The following is a 16,400-nucleotide window of genomic DNA, read 5'->3' on the forward strand; positions in this document are numbered from 1 at the left end:
TCTAATAGCTTTTTGCTCTAGAAATTTAAAAGTAAGAAGGAGACATTACAGTCAGACTTTGTATTATGCCCTTCCAATGAAGATGGATGCTTTACCTGCAAGGTAGTAATAATAATAATAATAATACTTTTATGTAGCACTTTTCTTTCCATGGGACTCAAAGTGCTTTGTAATGTCAGGACCTCTCTTCTAGACCAATTAACAGGTTTGAAAGGAGTTTTTTAAAATCAGTATAAGGAGGATTTCTTCACTGCAAAAGTGAAACTGTTGACTTGCTTACAACAGGGATAATGGAGGTGTTAAAAAGGATTAAATCTTATTTTTTATGAGAGGTTGCCTCTATAGATATTAGAAACAGAATTAGGAGTGAAATTTTGGTGATCAGGATGATTTTTCTTTTCCATGCTGTTCGGTAAAATAGTAATTTCTTCTCTCTACAGTTTATTTCGTTCACCCTGGGCTCACACAACAGAATATAATTTTTTTTTACAATTTATTAAATATGTAAGCTAAGTTGACCTTTGAATCTACTAAGTCTACTTTAGAGGCACAAATTCTATAATGCTGGATATTTCCTTCATGATGCATTTGCCACTATACATAATTAGCCTACATAAAGTATCATGTCTTCTGTTTGGGTATTCTTACTTCTGTTTCTCTTCTTCCCTTTCTTGCTGTAGTTCTATGTGCACTGACAGTGGCTGGAGTATGAAAGTTATAGTGGGTAAATTGATTAAATAGCATTTAAATTAGTGTAAAATGACAGGGATTATATAGTCCTAGACAGACAGACAGACACAAGACTGTGCACTGATGGAGGTCTGCATTAGTTTTGTCCCAGAGGTAACCAGACCAGATTTCAAATGAATGAGCTGAGTTGATAACAATGACAGCTGACAAGATAAAGCCATGTTTAGTACTTGAAAGATGCCAGTGGAATTTTATGTGACAAGTATACTGTAAAGATCCCACAAACACTATGGGGCTGAAGTCTAAGGGCCTGATTCAGTACGGATCGCAATACTATGCACGCACGCAGTTCAAGTGTGATAGCAAGGCAAACCACTGTGATTGCAATGCAGACTCAGCACCACATAAGGATGCCCACTCTACCATACGCACATCCATAATACTTAGCAAAATAGTGAAAACATCGGTACAATCAAGTACCGTCGGATCCATACGTACACTTGCACAAGCCCTGGCCTTACTCAGAAATTGCTAACAGCCATGTACGCTATGAGTCCTCCACTGCGTATGGCTTTGCAGTGGATAATTTATGCACGCCCCTGAAACGGCGTGCAAATGCAGTGGCACGCCTGCGTGTGACCGATCACCCCCCCCTCCGTTACCACCCACAAACGGCACTTCCTGTCATTCACTCTGCGATAGGTCTGCGTACTCACTGTGATCACAGTCTCCATCGCAGCATCCGGTTCACGCACGCACACTGCGATGCGTACACATACGCAGTGTGAAACAATCGGCAGATTGCATGCGTATTCTCATTTGCGTATGGTAGTGAATCAAGCTCTAAGTTAGAAGTAAATGAGGTGTACAGTACAGTATATTACTCCAAAGAAGTGTGGCTGAAAAAATATGCATTTATTCACTGGTATGCAGACTTGTATGCATCTGGAGATGCCCCTATCACCTAGTTTGATACTAGGGGTGTGCACCGGTCACTTTTTTGGGTTTGGATCTGGATCTTTCTTCGCATTTTGGATCTGGATTGGTTTTGCCAAAACCACCCTTCCGTGTTTTGGATCTGTATTTTTTTGGGAAAAAAGCATAAAAACAGCTAATATCACAGAATTTGTTTTTCTTTTGTTCCTACGCTATTATTAACCTCAATAATATCATTTCCACTCATTTCCAGTCTATTCTGAACAACTCACACCTCACAATATTGTTTTTAGGCAAAAAGGTTACACCGAGGTTACTGGATGACTATGCTAACTGACACAAGTGGGCGTCACAAACATGTGGCCCATCTAGTAGTGGCAAAGCAGTGGCAGACAGGATGGCAGTTTGAAAAACTAGGCCCCAAAGAGTACATACTGCAAAGATGTAATTGTCCTTAGGCCCTCCCACCAAACCTTATGTTGTAGAAACAGGACATGCACACTTTAACAAACCAATTATTTCAGTGCCAGGGTCTGCCACACGACTGTGACTGAAATGATTGGTTCGTTTGGGCCCCCACAAAACAAGCTGGCAATTAATCTGTCCCTGCACAAACTGGCTCTACGGAGGCAAGATGTCGTCCTCATCCACCGATTCCTCACCCTCTTCAGTGTTGTCCTCATACTCACAGAGTATTAATTCATCCCAGCTGGAATCCACCACCACAGGTCCCTCTGTACTTTCTGGAGGCTAGTCTTCCTGGAAGAATTAATAATTCATTTTGATGAACATCATCTTCTCCACATTTTGTGGAAGCAACCTCCTACACCTTTCGCTGACAAGGTTCCCGGCTGCACTAAAAACTATTTTGGAGTACACACTGGAGGGGGGGCAACTTAGGTAAAATAGAGCCAGTTTGAACTAGGTATAAGCGGGTTTGGATTTTCGAAATCCGAACCCCCCTTATCCGAGTCCAGATTCGGGTTTTCCCGCCTGGCTCGGAACTGAAATCGAGGCAAAATGTCATCCTCCCGCTGTTGGATTCTCGCGGGTTTTGGATTCTATAAAAGGTCCCGCAATCGCCACCATTTTTCATTCTGGCTGGGATTGAAGAGGGATGGAGCTGGGAACTGTTAGCTGTTCTGTGCTGTTCTGCTGTCTGTCAAGGGCTGCTGTGGAGTGTGCACAGGCAGGGAGCTGGGTTTGTTGCTGGCTGCTAATACTGACCATAGGGGCTGGCTGGCTACTCTTGCACAGTGCTGTGCTGCTGTCTGTCTTGGGCTGCTGCCCCGAAAAAAATAAAAAATAAAACACACCTGTCACTGTCATCGGTTTAGCTGTCTGCTGTCTGTCTTGGGCTGCTGCCCTGTAAATAAATAAAAAAACACACCTGTCACTATCATCGGCATAGCTGCGCAAGGGTGCTGTCACTGCTGTGCTGCTGTCTGTCTTGGGCTGCTGCCCTGAAAAAAAAAATAAAACACTTGTCACTATCATCGGCGTAGCTGTCACTCCATAAAAATAATGGAGGACAAAAATTTGGAGAATAAAATAGGGAAAGATCAAGAACCACTTCCTCCTAATGCTGAAGTGCTGCCACTAGTCATGACATAGATGTTGAAATTCCATCAACGTCGTCTGCCATGGCCGATGCCCAATGTCATAGTAGAGGGCATGTAAAATCCAAAATGCCAAAGTTCAGTAAAATGACCTTAAAAATAAAATTAAATCGTCTGAGGAGAAACGTAAACTTGCCAATATGCCATTTATGACACAAAGTGGCAAGGAACGGCTAAGGTCCTTCCCTATGTTCATGATTAGTGGTTCAGCTTCACATGACGATGGAAGCCCTCCTCCTCCCAGAAAAATTAAAAGAGTTAAGTTGGCAAAAGTACAGCAAAGACCTGTGTGTACTAATTCTATGAAGAAATCACAAATCCTCATGGAGAGTCCAAGTGTGGCGGCGGTTGTGATGCCTGACCTTCCCAAAACCAGATGGGAAGAGGTGTCTCCTTCCACCATTTGCACGTCATATGGAAGTGATGGAAGGAGCATCCACAGTCCACTTGCTGATATTCAAAGTGAAGATGTCACTGTTGAAGTACAACAGGATGATGATATTGGTGTAGCTGGCACTGAGGAGGAAGTTGACGAGGAGGATTCTGATGGTGATGTGGTTTGTATAAATTAGGCACCGGGAGAGACAGTTGTTGTCCGTGGGCAGAAGACCAAAAATTCCACCTCTTTGGTCTGGAAATATTTCAGTCCAGATCCGGACAACTACTGTCTTGCCATATGTAGCTTATGTAAAGGTGGAATAAGTAGGGTTAGGGACATTAACCACCTAGGAACATCCTCCCTTATAGGTCACCTGCAGCGCATTCATAAGTTACTGTTAAGTTCAGAAACTGTGGCTAAGACTGTAAGCAGTCCAGGGACACCTAAATCCCTTTGTCCTGTTGTATCCAAGCGCCTGCAAACCACACCATCAACTCCCTCCTCGTCAATTTCCTTCTCAGTCAGGTTCGGAAGTAGTCCTGCAGGCCATGTCACTGGCATGACTGACTCCTCTCCTATCCGGGATTCCTCCGGAGGATCCTGCATTGCTACGCCTACTGCTGCCACTGCTGCTGGAAGTCGTTCATCATCCCAGAGAGGAAGTAGGAACACCACTACTTATTTTACTAAGCAATTGACCCTCCAACAGTCCTTAGCGAGGAGGATTAAGTACGACAGCAGTCATCCTGTTGCAAAGCGGGTAACTGAGACCTTGACTGCTATGTTGGTGTTAAACGTGCCTCCAGTATCCGCCATTAGTGTAGTGGGATTTAGACAATTGATGGAGGTAGTGTGTCCCCGGTACAAAATCCCATCTAGATTCCACTTCACTAGGCAGGCGATACTGAGAATGTACAGAGACATCAGAAAAAGTGTCCTCAGTGTCCTAAAAAATGCGGTTGTACCCAAAGCCCTCTTAACCACGGACATGTGGACAAGTGGAATAGGACAGACTAAGGACTATGGCCCTCATTCAGAGATGCTCGTTCTGAATGAGGGCAGCCGCTTGTTTTTTTTAGTGCATCCTCCTGGTCGCTAGCTAAGCTTCAGCGACTGACCAGGGTGATGGTCGCGATAGTCAAGACCATCGTGACCATCAGGGCTTGCGACGAGACCCTAAGGTTGGGTCTCGGCAACCGCAAGCCCTAGGGAGCTTCCTGCTCTTATCAAGCAGGAAGCTCCCCACTGACATCATAGCTAATGTCAGTGTGGCCGCCCACAAAACAGCAGGCGTTCCATGAGGATCGCCTCCGTTTGTGTAGCCACCCCCCCGCCCCTCCTACGAAACGGGGTGAGCTGTCTCGCTCCGGGGCTTGCACACATGCAGTGCGGCCACTGCGCATGTGCAGGGCCTTAACATTGACCCATTTCCTTAGCGTTTGCAACTGGGTCTGAATGAGACCCTATATTACTGTGATAGCCCACTGGGTAGATGTATCACCTTACACAGCAACAACAGCAGCGTCACCAGTAGCAGCATCTCAGAAATGCCAGCTCGTTCCAAGGCAGGCTATGCTGTGTATCACCGGTTTCAGTAAGAGGCACACAGCCAACAATCTCTTAGAGAAACTGAGGGAAATCATCGCCTAATGGCTTACCCCACTTAAACTCGCCTGGAGATTTGTGATACCTGATAATGCCACCAATATTGTGCGGGCATTACATCTGGGCAAATTCAAGCACGTCCCATGTTTTGCTCACACAATAAGTTTGGTGATACAGAATTTTCTAAAAAACGACAAGGGCGTGCAGGTGGCAGGTTTGGGTGGCACGAAAAATTTCTGCCTACTTTCTCCATTCAGCAACTGCATGCCAAAGACTGGAGCTTGAGCAAACACTCTTGAACCTGCCCTGCCATCACCTGAAGCAAGAGGTTGTGATGCGGTGGAACTCAACCCTCTATATGCTTCAGAGGATGGGTGAGCAGCAAAAGGCCATTCAAGCCTATACATCCACTTATGACATAGGCAAAGGAAGAGGTATGCACCTGACTCAAGTGCAGTAGAGAATGATTTCCGTGTTGTGCAAGGCTCTACAGCCCTTCGAACTTGCCCTACGTGAAGTCAGTTCAGACACTGCTAGCTTGAGTCAGGTCATTCCCCTCATCAGGCTTTGCAGAAGCAGCTGGAGAAGGTGAAGGAGGAGCTAAGATGGAGCAATTCCGCTCAGTATGTGGGACTTGTGAATGAAGCCCTTCATTCGCTTTGCCAGGATTCGAGGGTGGTCAATCTGTTGAAATCAGACCATTGCATTTTAGCCACCGTGCTCGATCCTAGGTTTAAAGCCTACATGGTGTCTCTCTTTTTGGTGGACACAAGCATGCAGAGGTGCAAAGACCTGCTGGTGAAAACAGTGTCAGCTGAAGCAGAACGTGACACGTCAACAGCTCCTTTTTCATTTTCTCCCGCAGCTGGGGCTGCCAGGAAACAACTTAGATATCCTAAGCAACCCGCTGGCGGTAATGCAGGGTAGGCAGAACCAAGTTTGGACATCTGTTCCAGACTGAAGGACCTGGCAACAATTTCTGACATGTCTTCTGTCTCTGCATATGATGCTGTCACCATTGACAGAATTGTGGAGGATCACATCGGTGATAGCATCCAGGTAGGCATTTTAGACAGTCCGTACCTGTACTGGCAGGAAAAAGAGGCAATTTGGAGGCCCTTGTACAAACTGGCTCTATTTTACCTAAGTTGCCCCCCCCCCTCCAGTGTGTACTCCGAAAGAGTTTTTAGTGCAGCCGGGAACCTTGTCAGCGAAAGGCGTAGGAGGTTGCTTCCACAAACTGTGGACACCACACCACTCGTTGCCAGGTCTTATGCGGATTAGGTTATATGCCCCTCGTAGATCTAATTTAGTGAAAATTTTAGCTGTTCGAAGCCTCTCCAACAATTATGAAATGAAGGGGAGAGGATAGCGATTTTTAATTGTCATTTTATTCAGTTCCCTATAATCAATACATGGTCTTAATGAACCATCCTTTTTTTCACAAAGAAAATAGGCGCTCCTGCTGGTGATGTTGAAGGATGAATAAAACCTTTTGTAGTATTTTCATCAAGATATTCTTTAAAGGACTTTCATTTCAGGTTCAGCTAATGGGTAAATGCGTCCAAAAGGTATGGTAGCCCCAGGTATCAAATCCACTGGGCAATCATATGGTCCATTTATCACAAACATCACCAAACTCTTGATATTGTGGAGGTAATTGTTCCAATGCTGGAGAGAATTGCAAATCTTGCTCTCCTCTATATGAGAGGGTTCAGCTTTAGCCTCAGAGACACCAATCTCCTGAGAGAATGAAACTGTCTTTGCTTCCCAGTTGATGGTTGGATTATTTACAGCTAATCAAGGAATTCCTAGAATAATGGGAAATTGGGAAGAGGAGATCAGGAGAAAGGTAATAGTCTCATAGTGACATGATTCAATTGCTAGTTCCAAGGGTTCAGTTTCATGAGTAACATGACCGGAGTTCAGGGGTGAACCATCTACAGTTTCCATTAAAATGGGTGTCTGTCTTTCTAGGAACTTTATTTTGTTCATCTTAGCAAACATTATATCCATAAAGTTGCCATTTGCATCAGAATCCACCGTGGCTGAAGTGGAAATCCAATGAGAATTGACCCAGAACCAAACTGGAATTGTGAAGTGATAATTATGATTTCCTTTATTCTTCTCAGTTGTTGCTAAAGAAGACAAGCTTGGGATAATAACATATAATTGGTGAGGAGTATCAGAATTCACAGATTCTTGATCAGAAAGATCAACCTCCACCAAGGTGCCTACTGCTTTAGTAGGTCTTCTGGGACAATTTGATACATAATGCCCTGGTTTTCCACAATAAAGACACAAGTTCTCCTGGCGGTGTTGCTCTCGTCTTTCATTTAAACTTCGTTTTTGAAGTGTGTCCACTGTCCAATCTCAAATTCTGCATTTATTTTCACCTCAGCAGTACCAAAATTTGAAGCAGTAGATTTGAGATAATTTAGATTAGTCCAGGCTGAGGCTCTTCTCTCTTGTCGTCTCTCAGTTAAACGGGTGTCAATAAGAATGCAATGATGTATATAAGGTTCCAGTTCAATGGGTGCATCTGCCCAAGCCAATTCATCCTTAATAGTATCAGACAGTCCATTACTGTAAACAGACAGCGCCTCAGCATTCCATATGATGTCTAGAACCCATCTCCGAAAATCAGCAGTATATTCTGCAACTGTGCATTTACACTGACGAAGTTTCAGTAATGCCTTTTCAGCCGTTTCCTTCTGGTTTGGATCATCAAAAGTTAATCTCATGGCTTTGAGAAATTCATCAAAACTCTCTAATATGAGGCTCTTGGTCTCAATGTAGGGTGATGCCCATATCAGTGCTGCATCTTTAAGTAACAAAAGAATACATCGTACCTTCAGCCTTTCAGTTTTGAAGTGGGAATTATATAGGTCAAAGTGCATCTGACACTGATTAATAAATCCACAAAACTTTTGTGGCCTCCCCCAAACCTGGCTGGTGGGAGAGGGAGTGTAGTAAAAGAGAATGATACAGCAGCTGATCGATTCTCTAATTCTAATATACGTTTTTCATGTTGGGATATTCGCATTAAAAAGTCTTGAAAACCATTATGTGCATCCCAGGCTTTTTGTGAAATAGTTTGCATTTCTTGTTTAATCTGTGAATCAAATCCCCTTTGTGCCTTTTAGGAGAAGAGACAGGGCAAGGAGGCGCTTCTGTTAGGCAGAAGAGACTGCCTTAAACTCTCCCTCCCAGCTGTTCCCAGTCAGCAAGGCAGAGCCCAGCTGGCAGTGAGCGGCTGATTGAGCAATAGACCCTTCCCAGTGGGCGGCAGAGTTGGAGACAGATCACTAAAGAGAGTGAATGGAGAGAGGTCAGCGATACCATTGGCAACGGACATCTCCTGCAGGACATCCAGAGCAGGCATGGGAGGTCTGTAGCGCAATATTTATCAGAGCCCTGAATCACAGTTACCGTCTAACGGCAACCCTAATTGACACATCTTTCAGCTGCATTTCTCCCTAAATCAGCTGTAGGGACAGAAAACCCTCCGCACTTGCTAGTCAGAGAATGGATGTGTACAGTACAGACTAGTGACCAAATAAGTTGTTCTCGGCTGTCACCCTTGCTTCATCAGTCTACACTAGATGGATAGCTGTATAAATGTACTACAGGCAGGAGCTTTCTATTAGGAGACTTGTCAAGTTTAAAAAGGCGCAGGTCCAAAGCCCCTACAGACTCCACAGGATTGCTAGTAAGAGGGAGACCCTATCCTCTGTAAGTGATTACAAAATCTCCTTTTACTGTTGCAAAAGACACTTACGTGTTAGTTCCTCAAGTAATCTACTGTATTACTTCCCTGATGGCTATAGCCAATTTAATGGAACAGCTTTCTCAATTTAAAAACAACCCGGGCCACAGAAAGTGCACTACCTGTAAAGTACCAGCTGGACGTTATTGCCGACTGTAATTTGCATGCATGCAACGTACAAGCAGGTAGAAAGAAATTTAGGTCAGCAATCTATTGTATTGTAAACTGTATAATAATTTACTGATTGTATAATTCAGTTCTTATTGTTCTAGTTTCAAGTACATAACTTTTCACGTACATAACATAATAGCATATAGGAGTACTTTGTTTACTGCTTTATGAGATCACTTAATCTGACACCTAGGGTAAGATAACAGTATTTCTTGAAAAGGTATTGGTTTTAAGTAAATGTATTGGTGTTAATAGTCACATTTGAGGTGTTCAACTCCGTTGGATGTTCCAGAGAATTAAAATATTCCTTTCGGTGTATGAATTATTATCGAATGTCTAAATGGCAACATTATAAATTGTTGTGAGGTTGTTCACCTTTACTTGATTCTTGCACAGTTTTTGAAAACTGATTCCTGCAATAAATTGATACACTTGTTTGAAACAAAAGTAGTTACTTTCTTTATCAGTATAACCCTTCTTCCGGGATGCAATCGGGAAACCGGCTGACATAATCCCGACAGCCAGCTTCCCGACTGCTTTATCTAGACGCCTGTCATTTTCCCGATGCCGGGAGACAGGCGCCAGGCATCCCAATGAAAGGGATGCCGGGCGCCGCAAGCGGACAGCCGCGGGGGGGGGTTAGGTTTAGCGCACCCGGGGTGGACTTAGGGTTAGGCACCCCCCGGGAGGGTTAGAGTTAGGCTAGGGGAAGGGAGGGTTAGGGTTAGGCACCCCCCGGGGGACTTAGGTTTAGGCAGCGGGGAAGGGGGGGTTAGGGTTAGGCACTTAGAGGGGGGATTAGGGTTAGGCATTTGGGGGGGAGGTTAGGGTTAGGCACCCCTAAGGAGGGTTAGAGTTAGGGGGGTTAGGTTAGTGATTACTTAGGATAATTGGGATTTCCAGCGCTGTCGGGCTGTCGGGCTGTCGGGCTGCCACTGCCGGTATCTGTTCTGCTGTCGGGCTGCCGCTGCCGGGAATCGAACCGCCAGCCATGCAGCCGGCAGTATTTCATACCGATTCCCTCCTTCCCTCTCTGACCTACCAAGAGAAACTCGAATCAAAGAAGCGGATTTCCCCTGACTTAGTAAGAATAAAAGACACATCATCCCACTTTGTCAGCATCTGCAGTGTCTTAAAGCTGGAGAGTCCCACTGAAATCGGGATGGTTGGGAAGTATGTATGTGTGTGCTATATAAACAACTTTTAATAATAAATGCATACTTTTTGTATGCAGGACCTGGGAGTAAAGCAAAAAGAGAAAGTAATTTTGCACCTGGATAAATGCACTGCAAGGGGTTCAAATACAATATATTTTTTGATTGTAGAGTAAACATGCTGGCTGATACTCCAGGCAGGTGCCTTCTCCTCTCATGGCTACTACCACGGTGACTGACCATAGCATAGCCATAAGGGTTTAGCCAGTAACATTTTCCATCGTCAGAAGGGACTTTCTGTCCATCTGGCACTTCAGTCATGCTTCTAGTCATAGAGAGGCTGTCCCTGGTAATGCGATAGACCCAGGTGTTGGGGGGCTCATCTTAGAGTTCAGGTTATGGCCCACAGCCTCACTATTACCAGCGGTGATGTTGGTGAGTGGTTCGCCACTAGGCCCGCTCTCTTATCATGTCAGCATAGAGCAAATAGCAGGCTGCCCGTTGCTGCCCTGACTATCAGGACTGCATCTGCTGATAATACCTTTTTGCTAGGTGACACTTCCATGCACTGAGTATTATGGGCCATGCATTTCTGAAATGGCTGACACAGGCCCCCCTCCCTATTTATGCACCTACTCCTGTGGTTTCATGTTGATTTCTCCAATGGTTTCTACATCAAATTTCCATTGCCTTTCAGGGAAATGCCATGGCATGGCCGGATGGTCTCCCTGGGTGTTTTGTTTCTGGCCTAGGGTTACATGTTTGCTGCATTATGGGACTCTATGGCCTAGATTGAGACGTAGTTCTTGCCTGGAATCCCATACTGTGCCCTTTGTCAATTGTTCTTTATCCAATATCCCTGTTGCTAATCTCTTTTATTAGCCTTCTACTAGTATTGGTGTACTATGCTGCTTAAATCCCTCTGCACCTATATTTTCTTCTATTACGGAGCATTCTCTGTTTAACTCTAGGAGAGGGAGAAAGGAAGAGCTGTTCGTCTATGTCTAGCTGCATTATGCATTCTCCTTTATGCTCCATTGCATGAATATGACATATGTTGCCCCTACGAAGTTGGATTTTCTTATTCGTACAATTTGCTACTTTGTTAGCTGCGCATTTTGTTAACATACTGCTGTCATCCTTGGTGAGAATGTTGCTGGTGTACGTGTCACCTACTAGCCATACAGCTTGGCATGACATCTGCAGATGGACTGGGGTGCATTTTACTTAGAACTTGATTCAGATATCGACGCAATGCCGATGTTTACACAATTGAGTAATTATCGGTAAGCTGCGCATGCATCTAAGTCATACTGCACCTGTGCCAAGGTACATTACCATCGCCGCTCGCAGTGACTATTTCCCTAAACTATGATTAACAGCCAGGTAGCATTTGGGAGTGGTAACGGGAAGTCGGTGGCATATCTATAATGGGTGCAATGTGTGCGAGGCACACCCTGCACCCATATTATTTTAAACTCACCTGTCCGTGGTCACGTGTCGGGTGTCAGCGCCGCTCAGAACACCGGAAAATGGCTGCCGCGGCCATTTATATGGCATTCTGCGCATGCGCAGTAGACTCCGGACACACTCAATGCCCGGAGTCTACTAATGCTCCGGTGGCTGGCCAGCCGCGTCAGTTGTCTGCCGGCCAACGGGGAGAGAGGGGGGGCCCCGCACGGGGAGTGCACACGGGCCCCCTCCTCTCTTAAGACGCCCCTGCGGGGAGTGGTGGCAAAAACGCATGCATATCACAACTAATTTCAGGGTGTGTCACAGCATGCGCCTGCGATACCGTACACTTTAAAAATGACTCCAGCATCTCAGTACATGTGGCAATTCTTATTGAAGAACTGATGCTGTGGCTTTGTATGCAGGTGCTTGGATTTGTGAAGGGTCCAGTGGGCGTCTCTATATAAATCTAGGCGTCTGCGAAATTTGCATATTTTCTCACAGCCGCTGCGTCCATCTCTGAATCAGGCATTTAGTTCCACTGTTCTGGGCTCAGGTCTATTCCTGAACAGGCCTAGTTCTCATTTCCTTATACTGTTATAGACTGCTCATATTATTGTGTGATGTTTCGGTAGCAACTTGCAGTTTTTCCTTTATATCAAAGTTTGCATGAATATCCCATTGATCAAATACACACAAAGGCGCTTAAAATGTCTAATAGAGTTTTACACAATGATCTAGTAGTCTATTCATGAATTATTGACCATTATTCCACCAAATTTCAGGGAAATGTCATACGGAGGGGACATAAAATATATGAAAATATACTGCAGTATTTCTGAATAGATCCCCTGTATGCATGCTGCAATAATGAAATGGTGTTCCAATGTCCCAAATGCAAGATGAATGAGAGGATAGCATCAAATGAAAGTATGTACTGCCTATGGTTTTATGCTTACACAAAGGAAACTTGATTTTCAGCACATAACAAATTATTTTCCTTTTGGAAATGCTGCAAAATGGTCCTGCCTCTGATCACCTCCGTATATCATATGAAAACAAATTGGCACATAGGACCTGATTCATCCCAGATTGCAATTGCAACAGCGTACGCAGATCGGCCGATGGTGTGTATTGCGCCTGCTTATGCAGTGCAGTGTGTGTGCGCAGGTCAGTATTGCAATCGCAATGTGATCACGTATGCAGATACACAGCTATCGCAGGGTGAGTGACGGAACATCAGTGTTAGTAGTTGGTGACGGGGGGATGGTTGGAGAAATGCAGGCGTGCCTGTCTATTTGAACGCCGTTTCCTGGGCATGCAAAAATTAGCCACTGCGACGCCTTGCTTGAGTAATCACTGCGTGCGCGAGAGCTGCAATTTCTGAGACAGCTCAGAGCTGCTGTAATTCTGCATGAGGGGCCGATGTTACTTGATGTTACCGATGTATATGCAGGACTGCGAGGTCTTACGTATTTGACAAAGCAGCAGTGGACATCTCTGTGCTGGCTGTGCAGTTGCAAAGAATAGCATATTTTGACAGTAGAACTGCGTGCATAATCAATGATGCGATCGTCATAGCGATCTGTAATGAATCAGACCCATAGTGCAGTATATCTACAGAAATTTATTGCCAGAACAGTATATAATAAAACCATAAAACACATTATAATTAATAAGATTCACTTCATACCGGATCCAAGTGGATATTCAGCATATTCAGCATATGTGGGTAGAATTCCTGTGCAGATACAGCCCTGGATAGTGCCAACACAAGTCCACCCACACAGTGGATCGGTATACGTGCATCTCCACTATCTGCGTTTTGACATTCCTGATGTCTTCTTCAAGCTACCTTGAAAAAGACATCAGGAACGTCAAAAAGTTTTGGTATTGGATAGTGGAGACATCCTCAATCAAAAGAAAATCAAATCTAAAATAGGTAATCACATTGAAATTGACATCTTTATGAATTGTAGAACATTAGGTATAATTTATTGCATAAGTTATTTCTGTGATACAAAATCTGTAGGGATGAAATACAGACCATTTACTGTAAGTAAAGGATGTTGGAACACATCAGAAATGTCAGGAATGCTAGTACAAATCTGGCCAAGATTAAACAAATTGCAACATTTGTGAGGCATACTTTCAACTCTATTATTATCTATTCAGTCTAGGTCTATTTACTAAGCCTTAGATGGAGATAAAGTGAATGGAGACAAAGTACCAGCCAGCCAGCCAGTTCCTAACTGTCAGTTTTCAAACACAGCCTGTGACATGGCAGTTAGGAGCTGATTTGCTGGTACTTTATCTCCATTCACTTTATCTCCGTTCACTTTATCTCCATCCAAGGCTTAGTAAATAGACACCACAATATCACAATACCTTTCGATCTTTGACATTTTCTGGTCTTGAGAGGGTCAAATTGGGAATCAGGGGAGATCTCTCTAGAGAACTCTTCAATAGAGAGAGTTAGTGCTTCTTCAAACTTGGCACCCTGAAACCTCACGGCCTTAACGAGAACATTAATGAAAGTGTTTTTCTTCCCATTTAAATCATACCTTTTTCCTAATTTATTCTAATTTGGACTCCAGTTTTAATCCATAGTTCATCTATAATAGTACAGGTTGAGTCTCCCATATCCAAAATGCTTGGGACCAGGGGTATTTTGGATATCGGACTATTCCGTATTTTGGAATATTTGCATACCATAATCAAATATCTTGGGAATGGGACCCAAATTTAAACACAGAATGCATTTATGTTTTATATACACCTTATACACAGGTAATTTTATACAATATTTTCAATAATTTTAAGGCTTACATACATGAAATTTATTTATGTTTCATATACGAGGTATGTCTATTAAATATCTAGACTGATTAAATACTGTAACTCATCTTTATTTATTGGTATTACAAATTTAATGTTTGTCCCCTTCAATTTGCTCCCCATTTGCACTAATACATTGCTGTAGTCTTGTTTTCCACTGGTGGAAGGCATGGAGCAAATCAATTTCTGTTAGTTGTTTCAACATATCTGCCGTTTTCTTCTTTACAGCATCAACTGATTCAAACTGTGTCCCTTTAAGCACTGATTTAGCTTTTTGGAAAAGATAAAAGTCGCAAGGTGCTAAATTGGGCGAATATGGAGGGTGTTCAAGTGTAGTAATGTGATTGTCGGTCAAAACCTGCTTCACAGAAAGTGCTGTGTGAGCAGGAGCATTGTCCTGGTAAAGAATGAAATCATTTTTCCACAGTCACAGACGTTTCTTTCTGACTCTCTCAGCTTTTTCAAAACATCCTTATAATAATGCTGGATAACTGTTGTGCCTTCTGGAACCCATTCTTGCAAAATTACACCCTTGATATCGAAAAAAACAATGAGCATTGCTTTGAATTTTGACTTGCTTTGACAAGCTTTTTTCATTCTTGGTGATGACAGTGTTTTCCAGTGCATTGACTGTCTTTTGTCGCTGAATCTTTTGTGCCGCTCAAACACATGCACATGAGACAGGCAGTCATTCCCATAGGCTGTAGTAAGCATTTGAAAACATTCTGTTGGTGTTTTGTGCAATTTTACTAAAAATTTCAAATTGACACATTGTTCAACTTTTAAACTTAGCATTTTTTTGGTACTCTACAGAAAACACAACCAAATGAAATGGCGACTTACAAACAACTTAATATCATAGAGTGTTGCTGCTTGTCATGCAGGTTCAGACAAGTTCAAGGTTACTACGTATGCAGTTAGAAACGGTTCTGACTGCTTTGTTTACTAGGTGGAACAACAGGCTCGTTATTTTATGGACATACCTCGTACACCTTATACACACAGCCTGAAGGTAATTTTATACCATATTTTTAATAATTTTGTGCTTTAAACAAAGTTTATGTACATTGAACCATCGAAAAGCAAAGGTTTCACTATCTTGGTCATGCTAAAAATATTCCGTATTTTGGAATATTCCGTATCTCAGAATATTTGGATACGGGAGACTCAACCTCTATCTATAATAACAATTTAATCATCATGTCGCACACCATATTAATTTATGTCACTTATCTTATTTTATATCTAATTTACCATATCATTTCTTCTCCTCTCTCCCCACTACTACTATTTAGTAACACATACCCTCACTTCTGCCCTTACAATATTCCATGTTATCTATAATTCATCACAGTTCACATACAGTTTATGATAGTGGATTCTGGGCCTGATTCAGACCCGCTTGCGAGCGCTGAGCGCTCGCAAGCGGGTCGATGGTGCCCTAGTGCGCATGTGCACAATGGAGGGAGCTCCGTCATGCGCATGCGCGAGACCCACATAGCGACAGCCAAGCTGTCGCTATGGGTCTCGCACCAAAGGGAGCGTGCTGTCGATGGTGAGTGACAGCACGCCCCCTTTGGTGGGCGTGCCGGGGGCGTTGCTGCCCAGACGGAGGCGTTCCCATGGGAATGCCTACCGTCTGGGGCCGGCCCCACTGACATCACTAGTGATGTCAGTGAGAGTGCTTTTGGCTCTGATAGAGCCAAAAGCACTCCTGGGTTTGCGGCAGCGAGACCCTGCCGCAGGGTCTCGTCGCAAGCCCGATGGTTCGATGGTCTAGACCATCG

Source organism: Taudactylus pleione, unplaced genomic scaffold, assembly GCF_031769625.1.
Source record: "Taudactylus pleione unplaced genomic scaffold, aTauple2 ptg000366l, whole genome shotgun sequence".
Lineage (NCBI taxonomy): Eukaryota > Metazoa > Chordata > Amphibia > Anura > Myobatrachidae > Taudactylus > Taudactylus pleione.